Here is a 9,670-nt window from a genome sequence, read left to right on the forward strand (position 1 = left end):
GGGATTTGACCAGAATCACCGTCAGAACTTTTACAGAATCAAAATGGCTGCACTTTAAAAAATAATTTTTAATTTTTATGTAAAATTTGTGCTGCTAATGTTAATATCTCGACAACAGCTAACTATAAAAGTCTCTTTTTGGTCAAATCCCTTCACAGTAACCTGATGAATAATCTGTGAAAATTTTAGCCATAATCTCCAAGTAGTTCAAAAGATATTCTTGTTCAAAGTTTAAAAATCTGTTAACAGAGAAAAGATTGTCCGAACTAAGTTCCATAAATATTGGGTGTAATAGGTTTTATAGCAACTGGTAAGTTTAACTTGTTTTTATAAGTGCATTGTCCTGTAATCTTATCCCTTTGCCATTTGCACCAGCTAGTATTGGTTCTGGGACAAAATTGATGACGCGTAGCTGCATCACCTTCGCAGCAGAGCCATAAAACTGCAAGTACAGCTTTTTTCATAGGGTAGAGTTTATCATTCTGACGAATAGCCATACCAAAGTAATTCTGCATTAAGTTAATACTTGCATCAGTTAGTCTCCCTTTACCTGAGAGAGTTTTACCGTCATTCAACTTTCTTTTTTTTTTTTATTGCACGTAAATTCCGAAGTCTTGTTCCAAGTCTCTTTTGAACATGACCGAGACACTCTAGTTTTTCTGGTATCAACGTTTCTCCATAAGGTCTTGCTTTCCTTACTTTGCTGTATGCTTTAGTGTCCCCCATCTCCTATGTAATGACTGTACCTTAAGTTAAACTTACTTAATGAAGAACAAAAAATTGAAATAGCACCAGCGGACTCCATAGCACCAGATGATTCGTGATGATTAATTGCACTTTTATGTCTTCTTTTCCATAGTTCATAACCAGCTGATCCTTTTTTTTTGACCAAATCTCACAAGATTTACAAAATTTTGACATAGTGTAATAGTCTAAGACCTTTTTATTATCCTTTGAAATTGCAGATACCACGCCATTCAGGGATGAATAACCCCTTTTTTGCCATGTTCCATCAATAGAAATATGACAGTCAACAATATCATTACTACACGCATTAATGTTATTCACTTGACGCACTTCATGAGCAGCTTTTTGGGTACTTTTTTCAGCAGATTTTTCATATGCACAATAGAGTCTTATTAACTTTTTTATAAGTAGTAAATGCAATAGAAAATGGCATATTTATCATTGTTGTAAATGTTTCAATTCCAGCATGACCTTTGCCTATTTCGCGAAAAGCCATAACTGTGCGATAGTTAATTTCATGTGCTTTTTTCACAGTTTTACTTTTTTGTAAAGGTATATATTGAGGAGAAGTATAAGAAAATCTGCATGCTGAACAAACACTACATTTTATACATAATTTAAGTGAAAACCCTTTGTGTTCATTTTTATTATGTGTAAGCTTAACAGGTGAGCTACACTTAGAACAGCATGAGAACTCCTCAAATAAATCTTTCATAATGCCAAAATGTATAAATATAAAAAAATTAAGGTCGTTAGATGTCTGTTTGTTTTTAGCTGAACTGCCAATACAATTAACTGCTTTGTTCAACTTTTTAGCACTTGTACTATTAGTACTACTAAACATATTTGAATAAGAAGCACTTTCAGGTGAAATGTTTTGTTGATCAGACATTTTATGTTGATTTCCATGAAAATAATTTCTTTTCATTCCTTTGCTATTTTTTTTATTTCCCATCTAAGAATAAAGCAGTAAAATGTGAAAAATAAATGCAATAAATTCAATAAAATAATCATAACAAGCTGTTATTGATACACTGTTATAAATTCACTTCCTTCTCACTATACAATTCAATTTAATATTATTAATGGAATTAACGTATTTGCAAAGTTGATATAAAGCAAAGGAGATATATATGAAATGTAGAATAATAATAGAAATTAATTGTTTGATGAAGTTTATGGAAAGTTAGCCCAAAAGTAAACATTGTTTATTGTTGCTATGCGGTTGCTAAGGGCTTCTTTTTGAGATCATATTACCAAATTAACATTTTCTGTCACTAAATGACTTAAAAACATAGTAAAACTGTACATTTTTGAAATCTACAATGATTCTATTTTTCAAATTTAGAAAAAAAAAAAATCTGAAAATTTTGAAATTTGTCGGGCTAGTACCACCTTAATTTGTCGCCCAAAGATTTTGATGCAATTTTTGTAAATAGTTTTACTTTCCACTGTCTTTTATTTTAAATATTTAGTTAGTTTGTGTTTATATTTTTATACATAATAAAGTTCTCATTTATGTAGAATTGCTCCAAAGCTTTATTCTTTTATACTTGTTCAAAATTAGGGCTTGTCTTTTATAATTTAGAAAACGAACAACGACGCATCTGGTTTTGTAATTTTCTTTATGGCTATTTATTTCCTACTCGATGAGCTTTATCAATTTTTTTTTAACTTTAATTCACTTTCCTAAGCCCATAAAGGCCTCAACAGTTGAGGAGGCTAATTAAATTGTGGTTACAACCCTCTCTCAACTCTCTATAACTCTGAAACACGAACCTTGAGCGTGGTACTATCAGGAACTTGGTGGAGATTGAACTCGGAACATCTCGCTTATTAGGCAAGTGCTCTACCACTACACCACTACCTCAATTTAAAACAAAGGGTTCTAGAATGTTAAGTTTATTTTTGTGTATTTATATTACAATTGCGGTTTACACATATATACACACAATTAAAGTTACAAGGCTGTCACGGCATACTCTAGATGTAGACGTACACAAGTTGTATAGAGGTTTTTCCAGGCTATCACACCTTTGCTAACAAAGGTGTTCTTTAAAATACCTAAGATTTTATCAGCCAAGGCAGCAGTGAACGCTTGATTATTGCACTTTAGATTATCAGAGAGTTTAACCTCAAGGTCTTTTTCCAATATTGTTTTAACATCTAACCGGATTCTTATGGCTCCACTATTGGAGTTGTTATAATCGATGAAATAGATGTGAGGAACAGATCTGGATTTGTTGATATGTATAGCTTTACATTTTTTGATGTTGCATGAGCCATACTTGGGTCCAATTGACAATGTTACCAAAATTAGCTTGCAGACAAACTTTGCTTTCTAAAGTGTTAACTACTCTGAGGATCTCGTGCCATCTGCATACATTTTAAAATTATTTTCACTGATAATGTGTTCTGGTAAATCATAAATATAGACTATAAATAGTGTTGAATCAAGAAGTGAGCCCTGAGAAACGCCACAATTAACCTGTTCCCAATCAGATGCGACATTTTCAAGGATGACAAGTTGTGTTCTGTTGGAAAGAACAGAACTAATCGAAATAAAGATTTTGGCTTAAATCCCATACGATTCAAGCTTTATTAATAACCTTTTGTGAGGAACTTTGTCAAATGCTTTTGCAAAATCAAAAAATAGGGCATCAACAGGTAACTTTTCTGAGGCAGTATAGGCCAAAATATCCATAATTTCAAGTTGAATTTGATGAAGACGCCTGCGTATAAACTTTTTTTTTATCTGTTTTAAATATACTTTAATACAATTATATATATATATTTATAATATATATATAATTTCGCTGACCTATAGCGGTCAGCACCATCAGGTGTATCACACCTGATAATGCTGACCGCTATAGGTTAGCATCATCAGGTATAGCGGTCAGCGTAATATTGTAAACAAATATATAATTATATCAAATTATATCTAAAACAAACAAATAAAAATGTTTATACGCAGCCTTTTTTATCAAATTCAACATATGTAAACATCGTATAATAAGAATATGATTTTTAAAGATAATTTCAAGTAAATTTTTAATACAGGATTTTTTTCTGTATTACAAATAAATAATAAGAAGGTCGTTAGATATTAAGTGATATATAAATTATAATTATCTATTTTTTCCATTATTTTACTAGATACAGAAGTAACTAAAATTGGTCTGTAGTTTTTTGGGTCAGTCCTGGATCCTTTTTTGAACAATGGAGATAGATTAACAACAAGCCATGCTTTTGGTACAGTTGCTTGTTCCATTACATTTGGAAAATCATGGCAAGTGGAGTTGCCATTGTGCTCGCGCATGCTTTAAGAACGTATAGACTTATTTCATCTTACCCAGTAGATTTATAACAGTCAAGTGCCTCGAGGTGTTTTCGAACAGATTTATATTCAAACAAAATGTTAAAAAGAGAAACAGATGTGCGTTGAGCAAACTAAGGTAGACTTTGATTATAAGCTATTTATGTAGACAAAAAGTCTCTTTGGATTGTTCTTGTATTCAGATAGGTTGTTCTCAAATGAACAAGTAGCGGCTCTTTTGCCAGCGAGATAATTCTCTACGCGCTGTTTCATTTGAGAAATGAGAGTTTTTTCTTTTGTTTGTTTAGTGATAAAAGCTCTTTGGTTAACCAAGAGTTTCTTATATTTAAAGGAATGAATATAATAAATTTTTCAGCCTTTATTGTAGATATTACAGAAAATTTGGTAGCTTTGCTTGACGTCTAAGTTTTTAAATAAAACTTCCCACCTCTGCTTGGCAAAGTAACTGCTAAATTTAATATAATTTCCTTTATTATAAATAAATTTTGAACTTGTAAAACAATTATTGTTGGTGTAGTCATTAGTTCACTGATAGTGTCTAGATAGAGTAAAGTGACCTTGTGTCACTTTACTCTATCTAGACACTATCAGTGTAAAAATATTTTATAACGGAGGACCAACAATAGTTTCACTTGTACGGTCGGCCGAATTGCTGATTATTGGCCAAGAATATTTTTTAAAGATCCGTTGTACTGAATAATGGTTGGTTTAGTGATATGTTGATGTAAGTATAAGCTGTTAATGTTTACAGATCTTGTATCTAAACTTATTTCAAGGTGTATATCCACCCTTATTTTCCACTTATTTTTCAGGAAGTTCAAATTAACTGTAATGATTAGTTCTGCATTTCTTTTTTTTAATAAACATTTGGTGTATGAAATGGTGTTTACAACTTCATTAAAAGTTTTTATTCAACAAGTTTTTGGGCGATAAGTACAACCAATAAGAAAAGTTTTGCAATTCAAATTGAGTTTGAGGCAGAGTTGTTCTGAATGTTTTACAGCAAATATTTTAGAATTTATAATTTCGCTTGCAATGAGGCTACAGTTAACATAAATTGCAGTACCACCCTCATAAGTAGATTAGCCTTTTCTAAAAATATTATAGTTTGGAAGAGATGGGAAAGAAAAATCGTTAAATCAGGACGTGATAAAAATGATATCATTTCTATAGTTAGAAACAGTTATTGAAAGTTTCAGGAGATTGTTTTGGTTTAAAGACTTAGCATAGGTATAGAAGCAGCTTCAAAATCCACTAGGTAATGATTTGGGGTTTAGCGTTTAGTGTATACCTGATACTTTGTTGGATTTATAGTTGACTATTTTATTGACTGGTAGTTGTTGTTGATTGTGATAGGTCAATGGTTTTAACATTCGATTGCTGCCTTTTGTTTTTCCAAAGGGATATTTTTTGACTCAAAAAGATATTATCAAGAACTGATAATATCTTTTTGGGTAACGCCTATATAACAAACGGAATCTCCACGGACAATATATTGAAAGGGCTGATCAAGTTTAAAATTGGCATTAAGTTCATCACTAGGTTTCTTGATTTCTAAGTTCCACTTGTTAAGGTTTGCTTGTTCTGATGGGGACAAAAAAATCTTCATTCAACGTAAGGTTGAATGAAGATTTTTTTGTACTTTGAATTAGCTAAGTTTTTTGCTCAAGAAATAACTTTATTATGAGCTTCTACTGTGTCAAATTCAACTATAAGATATATCTATAGATTTTTTAGACTGTATTTTTTAACTCTGTTAGTTCAACGTAAATTTTATCATAGTTTTTACTTGCAAATTCGACAGCTTTGTTTAACTCTGATAGTTCGTTTTTGAATATCTTGTTTTCATCTCTCAAGTTGATAAATTTATTTTTCTAGTTCCTCATTTCGATAATTAAATACTTTTATAATGGTTTTATCACAAATTTCGAGTATTTTTTTTAATTATACTGGTGTAAAAAATGTTTCCATTATTTTTAAAAGCTGTTAAAACCAGGGATTGCCGGTGACAGTATATGGTATACCTTTACGGTATACTTTGACGTATATTTGGTATACTAAAAAGTATTAGGGGAGACTTGGGGCACCATGATACATGAGATACCTTAAGAGTTATGAAGAGATCACTTTCTTATGGTGAAACAGTTACTATTATTATTATTGTTTTAACAAAAAGATTATATCATTTAATATCATTAGGCCTGCGAGGGGCCAAATTTTGTGTTTTTTATTGACAAAGTAATTTATTAATTTTTAAAGTTTCTAAGTTTTAAGGTATGTTATTCAATATGTCTATCGGTAAGTAACATTATTTTGTAAACTAAAATCCAGCTCTAAACAAAAGTATTAAAAAAGCAAGTTGGTTCTAAAAACGAAGCAATAGTTTTCTATTAGCAAGCATGGGGTAACTTAATTTGTTGCGGGTCATTAAACTGTAGAATAGTACTCCATTGTGTCATAAACAATTCTAAAAGTCATTTCTTTTATTATTTACCGTCAATTTTTAAGAGATTTAAGTAAATATAATACTAGAAGATCTTAATTCGATATAAAGTAAAGATTTGCCTTATCTCTAAGTTTTATACTTTTTATTTACTTTTTAAATGATGCTCATAGTTTGTATCAAGCTTCCCCATGGGTGGGATACCTTGATACAAATCATTATTTTACTTTAAATAGCCTCACAAGCTTAACCTATTATATTTTGCTAACTAATACATTTTTAAGTATAAATTAGTTCTTCAAATTAAACCAATCGCTTAACCTCTCCCTTATACAGTTTATTATATCTATTTACTTATATTTGATAATTATTTTTTGGACTGGCTTCATAACTTAATAATTATATTATCTTAATGAATTAAATTGCTATTCCATATTTGTTATATGAATTATCGTGATTAAATAGTTCGTTTTTTTTAATTTTTAATTTTTTTAATTTTGCAAGATTAAAACCCATTATCAAGTAATTGCGGATTTTAATTAAAGACTTCAATTTTTTTGTTTATCTAGTGAGAGTGTCCAACGAAGAGTTAATTAAAGACTTCAACTTTTTTTGTTTATCTAGTGAGAGTTTTTTTTTAGTGAGAGTGTCCAACCAATAGTTAATAGTATAATAAAACACACAAACAAAAAGATAAAATAAAAAACACGTTTGTTTTATGTAAACCGTTAAAACTTATTTACAAACTTTAATAACAACTTTGCCCAAAAAAAATTTGTTAACGGTATTCTTTACAATAGTAAAATTAGTATACCTTATACTAGTCATCCGTACTTATAACGTATCTGTTCGCTTTAAAGTGTTAACGCAAAAAAATAATATAAACACATATGCATGGGGGCCACAGGACTTTTTAGTGTTTTAGATTTGATCACATATTGTGCTAACTCCAAACTTAAGTATATTTATATCTATGCCAAATGAAAAAGCTTTGTAAAAAATTGCGATGATGAAGGCATAGAAACAAAAATAACCCAAAGTTTTGGCCCCACACCCAGCCAAAACGTGAGGGCAGGTATGTAGTAAAAATTTTAACTTTTCTATCTTATACTAAATTTTAATTCATCAACAGGTTTTAAATTTCATTCAAAATTATTGTAAATTACAAAAGTTATGAGCATGTAAAATTTCTGACCACCCAAAATGAGGGGCTTGAACGTAGACAGGCCGTTGGTATTTTATTAAGTTTAATAATTACCTTTATTTTGCTGTAATTTAAACCTATTGATCTTGTTTGGTGAGTCAAACTTTATTCTACATAAATATAACAAAAATATAAAACTTTGTAAAAGCTAGTTTTTTAAAAGCGACACAGAGTTGGCTGTCAGAATGTGCCAAAACATCTAGCATTTGAGAGCTGGAGAATCTTTAAAAAAAATCAATGCTTACTTTTATAAATTGTCAAAAGATATAAATGTTAGGCTTTTTATTAAATATTGTAAATTATGACAAGACTAACCTGATTGACAACCCGGAAAAACATAAAACTATAATAAGGAGAGGGAAAAAAACATCCAGAAAAAATATTAAATTCGTTAGAGGCGTCAACATCTTGTTTCAAAACTGGCCAGACAAAAGACTTAACACAGCACTATATAATAGAATGAAGTCTAGCTGGTTTGAATTGCTTTGGTTTGACGATGAGGATTTTAACAGCGGATCTCCCATATTTTAAAAAATTTAAAGGAAAGAAATGTTTTATTGGTGACAATTTGGCATTGCATCTATTTATGGAGTCAGTTAGACTGTGCGAAATCAATGATGTCAGGTTTATATTCATTTCAGCAAATTTTACCCATATAACTAAACTAATTGATTTGGCCCACTAAAATTAAATTACAGTAACTATTAGACGTGTAGGAAAGTCTAGTGTAGAAGTCTAGGTGTCTAAAGTTTAAAGTAAAGAAGTCTAGAAAAATACGCAGCAACTGTTCTAAAAATAAGTTCCCCATGCTGTTGAAAAAGTTGTGTTGTTTCTTATAAGAAAAAAAATGTTTTTACTGGTTTTAAGAAAAGCGAAATTGCTTCTTTAAACTGAAATAAGGTGTTATCAAAGTTCTCAATTACAAGTATAATAAACATAAATCGGGAAATTAAAGCTCAGCAATAGACTGATACCATTTACATCAGATTCAAAGTGCTTCTTTAGAGTAAGAGATTAGGTCAAACAAGTACTCCTGGTTCAACCTAACTCGAGGAAAAAAAAAATGAATAAATGCGCCTCCTGGAAAAAATGCTAGAAGCGAAGACTTTCTAAATATTTATAAAGAATTGGATCTGCCATCTTCAAATATAATTGCTGTTAACAATCATACAAATTTCAAACCAGTTCGGTTATTGTCAAAAAAATTTAGTAATTTAAAAAAAAAAAATTGATCCATCATCAAATATTAACGATCAGTATATTTCGAAGAATAGCAATAAAGAAATGTTTTTTTTTCTGATTCAGAAGAAGAAATTGATACCTCTCCTGCTTATGCTTCAAATATAGATACATGCGTTAACCCAGGTGAGTATATGGTGGTTACAGTTTATGGTTAAACAAACATTATACCAGAGCGTACTAAAGTCACAGTCCTTTTAATCGCTAATGGCTTGAAAAATGTGAAGGTAGGTGTTTATTGAATATCAGCTTAAAAATACATGTAACGATATAGTAAGCGCTTTTGGTTTGATTATTCACAATTGGTTATGATTTTGCACAAAAAAACATAACCTGATTTAATAAAAAAACTAAAAAACTGAAGACTAAATATAACGTTTACCCTGGTACTCAGTAAATAATTTTTGTGGTCTTATTTATTACAAAAACGTTTATAAAACAGAAAAAAATTGTTTTGCAACATATTAAAGCACGTCAAAATTTTGCAAGAAGACAACAACAAAATAGGAAAACGTATGATACTTGTTAAGTAAAAAAAAAACAGCCTTGAAATGAGCAGTTTAAAAGCAACTGACAAGAACAAAAAATAATGAAACTACTTCTTTAAGTAAAAGATTACTACAAGATCATCTGTTCACTTTTTTTTAAGAATATTTTTACTTTACTCCAACAACGTCTGCAAAATATTATCTTGAAA

This window comes from Hydra vulgaris, chromosome 02, assembly GCF_038396675.1.
Source record: "Hydra vulgaris chromosome 02, alternate assembly HydraT2T_AEP".
Taxonomy (NCBI): Eukaryota; Metazoa; Cnidaria; class Hydrozoa; order Anthoathecata; family Hydridae; genus Hydra; species Hydra vulgaris.